This window comes from Haemaphysalis longicornis, unplaced genomic scaffold (assembly GCF_048455015.1).
Source record: "Haemaphysalis longicornis isolate Haplotype H1 unplaced genomic scaffold, Haemaphysalis longicornis Haplotype H1 scaffold_10, whole genome shotgun sequence".
NCBI classification, from domain to species: Eukaryota; Metazoa; Arthropoda; class Arachnida; order Ixodida; family Ixodidae; genus Haemaphysalis; species Haemaphysalis longicornis.
This window is the reverse complement of record NW_027526204.1, coordinates 110,069,598-110,075,597: the sequence shown is the minus strand read 5'-3', so window position 1 is coordinate 110,075,597 and position 6,000 is coordinate 110,069,598.

Below are 6,000 nucleotides of genomic sequence, written 5' to 3'. Positions count from 1 at the left end.
CAAGATTCGCACGCCAGCGTAGGGCCATCTTTCGGGACTCACTCATGTCTACGGAATCGTAAAACTGCGCCACATCATCAGCGTACGAAAAAAATACGTAAAGAAAATCAGAAAACGTCCTAAGGCCTTCATATTTTGATGTAAAACGAATTATATTGCATGTCAAAAATTTCTTCGCAGCAATGCACTTGTGTTGAGAGGTAAAGCCGACTTTAAAAAAATCGGCGTAATCTTGATTTTTGAAAGCTGGCTTTCCCACATTGCCTGTTCTGCAATAGAGCACGGCCATCTAAGGAGGGAGTATGATCACAGAAAACGGCCCTAACTCTTGTGTTATCGAAAGCATCCTGAAACAAATTATACGAAAAATTAGCCACTAACACGACCTTTCCATTATACTGAGTTTCATTTACTTGGCCTAGTTATTTCACAGTGAAGTTGTAGTTCAAAGTGAAGTTACAGAATTACCGTCTGCTGTCAATACCAGGCCATATACAGAGGGAGCATGGTTACAGAAAACGGCTGTAAGTGTTGTTTTACAGTAACAGTTCGGAAACAAATTAAATGGCAATCAGCCGCTAAGACAACTTAAACATTACGCCCTACAATTTCCCTGTCATCGTTCTTCACAGAGTTTTCTTTTTTTGCGATAGAATGCCCGTTGGCATAAAAACCTATTTAAAAACCACTTTATTTTCTGCTTTTTGGTTCCTGAAAAAAAAGCACTGTTGCACGATTTAGCTATCAATAGCCATAATCGTGACTTTTCCATTCGTTTGATTCTATTTTTTTTTTTTTTTGCTTTTTGGTTGTTCGTATAATTATTTACATTTAAGATAGTATAACGATTAAATGTCCTGATTCCTGACGTCCGCAATAAGGCATTTTGGTGCAGAGAGAGAGAGAGAGAGAGAGAGAGAGAGAGAGAGAGAGAGAGAGAGAGAGAGAGAGAGAGAGAGAGAGAGAGAGAGAGAGAGAGAGAGAGAGAGAGAGAGAGAGAGAGAGAGAGAGAGACTTTATTCAATGCCAGCAGAGGGGAGGTCCGGGCTACACAGAGCCGCTCCCTCCCCCCGACGCGTTTACGTCGCCCTCGGGTTATCATTGAGGTGCTCGGAGAAGAATGCGTACACATTAAAAATTTACTTTTTTCATTCTGCAAGAAATGAGGAAGACGAAATACACGGGCTGATAAATGGCCTTACGCTCGAATTCGACGAAATAACGGTAACGGAGACATGGTATCACGACGAACCTGAAGTCATTCATCTTTCAGCATACACTTCATACTATTCAAAACCGACGGCTCAAAAGCGGGGGTGGCGTCATGATACTTCCAGAAAAGAACAAAACCGACGTCGTTGCCGACAATTTCTTGACTGCAGACTACGAAATACTACTTATACAAAATGCTTGAGATGCATATATACTGTGCTATATCAACAACTAAGAAGCGGTTTATCTGCTGTTGCATTTTTTGGGATCATGTCAAAGTAATTTTCCGTTCCAGAAATCATCGATACAGGCACATTTCTGCGTATTTTTTCGAAATCAGTTTGTCTGCATGCGTAATGCGAACGCCAGTCTGTGTACTTAGGCTGTGCAGCTACATTACTCAATGGCTTTACAACAAACACTGTGCTGAAACTTTCACCGCTTGAGTTATTGTGCGCACATAGCCAACCACCTTTCTAGCTTGTTGCTTCTACCTTCACGAAACTTCTGTGCAGTACTCAGAAAGAGTAGGACAAAATGTTTGCAGCTGCAGAAGCTCACGCTGTGTAATAAAACCACGGTTACCGGTTATTCGAAGATCCCGTGTAATTGTCAGGAGCGCCGATTACCTCTTGGCAAAGCAGCCACCCAGCCCCGACGTAATTCAGTGGCCTTTTGCAACCAATTTAATAGCGCTAGAAGTACGATCAAGGTACCAGAACCTCCCATAATCGCCTCATAGCTAACGCCAGCTGCTGTTTAAACCAGCTCACGGCCCCGCGCTACAAAATGTGCTTGCGAAAACGGAACGAAGAGGTTAAAAATAGATATGGCGGCCGACCGCATTGCTCTACCGTCTGGTGTTTTAGAAGATGGGGGTACGTTAGGGTGATAAAATAGGAGGATTACATAGAAAAAAATTCCCCGCATTTCCCCGGGGGGAAGAATGTGAAAGTGCGAATGCACGAGTTGGATTTGCGCGGTTCGGTAATGTTCGCGAAAGAGAGATCACACACACACACACAACTACAAAGAAAGAAAGATGCATTTATTCACAGACACCTATTTGTGTTGTCGTTGTACTTGGTTGCTAGAGCGGATCTCAGCTTTGAAATTTCGTGTCAGTACTCCTTTAAGCGGGTGCATTAGCCCTTCTCACGCCCGATTCCTGGCCAATCCCCCACGTGGGTATGTGCCATGTCAGCGGCCAGGCAGAGCGCGCCCATCTCCCCCCGTTGCCAAGGAAGACGAGGAGCGCGCGCACCCGCAGCTGTTGCTATGCGGACGGCGGCGGACGCTTCAGGCTCGCTTAAGAAGTGCATTCGCACTTAAAACTAGATTAAAAGGTAGGGATAAAGGGCTTTGCAGTAGGGTGAAAACGGGGTATGGTTAATAGAAGATTGGAACAGGGGTAGGTAATAAGGCATTCGGAAAAGGGAAATTGCCTATAATGTGGGAAGAGGGTGTTTGGTTAAGGGTGTGGACATATGGGATGGGATTATGTGGATGGGCGTGAGGAGGTGAAAATAATGACATCGCTATAGGAGGAATAAAACAGAAGAAAAAGAATAGGATGACGGGGTATGGAGGGGGGGAATAGAGGTGTTGGAATACGGGGACGGTAAAATTGGAATTGGAATGCCGGAATTTCAATTGGGGATCAGAATAGGGGATTTTTGTAGGTGGATTTTAATATGTGGCGGGAATATCGGTAATGAAATAGAGGGTGTTGAGAACGTCGCGGCTGTAGCCAGCCCCTGTTGCTGTATAAAAACTGGCGCGCTCTACTGTATGTGCTCGCGAATGAAAGAATGAAGGCGGCGAAAATTGACATAGCAACCAACTGGATTGCTCTGTACTGTCTCGTCTTTTGAAACAGGGGGATACGAACGGGGGATAGGAATAGTGGGACTATAATGGGAAACGGAAGTAAGGAGATAGGAATAGGGTAATCTGAATAAAAAGATCAGGGTAGTGGGGTATAAATAGGGGAATAAGAACGGCTGGACGAAGGTAGAGGGGCTGGAATAGATGGCTTACAATGGCTTACAGCCTTTTAGCCGCCACCTACAAGCCCCGCGACTTTGCCGCGGAACTTACTGCTTCGGCAACTATCTGTGGACGTGGAAACGGTCGGGACGGGTTGCTCCGAATGGTTCCCGTGCCGCGAGACGGTCGTTTGGTTCCGAACACTACGGCACACTCACGCACACACAAACAAAGCTATAAATGCGTTATCTGCAAAGAAAGGCGTAACAGCAGGCCACATGAACAAAAGTCTTACCGACGCAAGACGACCGGGCACGAGGCGGTGACCGTAAAAGTGGCGATGCAGTGGACAAGCGGTCAAGCCGTGCGTTTTATCGCCCCCTGTGCGTTCCGAGGGGCCGCGAACTGCGCGCTGCAATTGGGTGGACCGCACTTTTTCACTCCTCCGATGCATTAGGTGTTCCCAGAAAGGAACTTCAGAAATGAAAACGAAATCAGCAAAAGCGACCATTTGATCAACTGGACGGCGGGAAAAGCGAAGTCACGGCCGGACCATGACCAGGCAGATTTGCCGACATTGCCCGCGCGAAGTTCGCATGCTTTGAGTTCAGCATTCCCGGGGCCAATGTTGCCCCGTCGCGCGGCGCTGGGATTTCCTGCTATCTTTAAGATAATTTCATGCCAATCGTCCCAGCCATAGAGTCGACGTTCACGGATTTCTTCAGTAAAAGTTGTGGCTCATACTTGCATGGCCCACAATGCTGCCTCAAAGTATTTTTGTCCAAAAAGTTTATTCTTTTTGTGGCTGCCCTTTCATCACCGGGGTTTCAAGCAAAGCTAGGCCTGTCGAAACAGTAATAAAAAGATCACTTCTTTCCCAATTGCCACCATTTTTGTGGACATTATGTTGAGGCCGTGGTCTGCCCTATGCCGCATTTTTTTTTTTAAATTCTTGCTTTTTGTTACTCTCGTTGCGCCATTTTGAAAACACACGATTATGCGCATTTTCAAACTTTCTGTAGCAAATACAAGCACGCTCTTTCAGCAAATGAAGCATTATTTTATCAAGTTCACCACTGTGGACAGTTTGTGCAAACTATATTCACACCGAAAAGAAGGAGTGATGTGCGAGAAGACATTTGCCAAATCTCGAAAAATCTCCTATCCGGCCCAGACTCACCCCGAAATCGCGCATTGTTGTGCTAGTATTAAAAATATCAAATGCAAAGCATTCGCTAGTACATATCATCGCAATTTATTTCAGAAAGTTTAATCGGAACAGTTTTTGTTTTACCAAAGAGAACAATTTTCGAATTTGTACACCGACCCTTCACCACGTTGTTCCACAGAGCGTCCTCTCTGCACGGCATACGCCTGGCTTCGGGAAATACGCGCGGGCCAGCGGCTTCGCGCTGCAAGAATAACTTTCCCTGCAATGGTATTTCGTACTGTCGATGCGGAAAAAAGTAATATAGTTCGTGTGTTGGAGGGAAAAGTACAACGTGGAGCTAAAGGTGGTGTGCCCATTCTACGAGTACGTGCAGACTCAACAGGTGGCTGGACATCAGACGTGCATTGGAAGCATCAGTGTATGTTATGCGTGGCATCCTTTACGTATGCCGAACATTACGAAGAAACAGCGACAGTCTCATCGGGTTGAACGGATTTATTTGCACGAGTTAGAGGGAATCACGTACACTGATGCTTTAAATGCACGTCTGATGTTCAGCCAGCCGTTGAGACTACACGTATTCATAGAATGAGCGCACCACCGCTAGCTCCACATTGTACTTTTCCCATTAGCACGTAAACTATTCCTTTTTCCCCTATTGACGCTACGAAATACTATTGCATTGAAAGATATGCTTGCAGCACGGAGCCGCTGGCTTGCGCCTTTTTAACGAAGGCAGTCGTATGCCGTGCAGAGAAGACGCTCTGTGGAACAACGTGGTGAAGTGTCAGTGTACAAATTCAAAAACTGTTTTATCTGTTAAAACAAAAACTGTTCCTATTAAACTTTCTAAAATAAAGTGCGATGATTGTGCTAGCGAATGCTTTGTATTTGATATTTTTAATACGAGCACAACAATGCGCGATTTAGGGGTGAATCTGGGCGGAAACGAGATTTTTTTTTTAATTAGACTGATATTTCCTCGCACATTTCTCCTTTTTTTAGTGTCAATATATTTTTTTGCGAATTGCCCACAATGGTTCAATTTAGACAAAAAATCCACGGAAGCTTGCCCTCACGCGCAGCACTTGAATGGCGAAGCTGTTGCAGGTGAGCATTGCCGGACAAACATAGTAAAGTTTCAGTATCATTGTGTATTTGCATAGTTGCGGTGCTAGTAATTGTCGTCATAGGCATCGAAGAGGTCGTCGTCATCTCCGCGGCCAGTGGTGGATGCGAAGTCATCCTCAGCATTGCAGATTTCCGCCAGCTCAACTGGCGAAGCTATAGTCACGCAAGGCTTGAACCATATAGCGAAGCTGCAGGATATCTTCATTCGTTAGCACTGAAAGACACATCACCACCCACATGTACAAGTTTGAAATTGTTTATCTACATGTTCCGCCATTGCTTTGCACTGTGCTAGTACTAGTCATCGTCATATGTTCCTTATGCCAAGCATTACATGTGCGGTCGCGATCCACAACAGCGCTGAAGTTTCTTTTTTTTTTTTTTTATAAAGCCACTGTGCCAGCCGGGTACTCGGCGGTCGCCATGAGGCACGCGTTCACGCCGCGCGCGGAATTGTGTTGGTGTTTTTTCCTACAACGGCGAACTTGCGGTTTGTA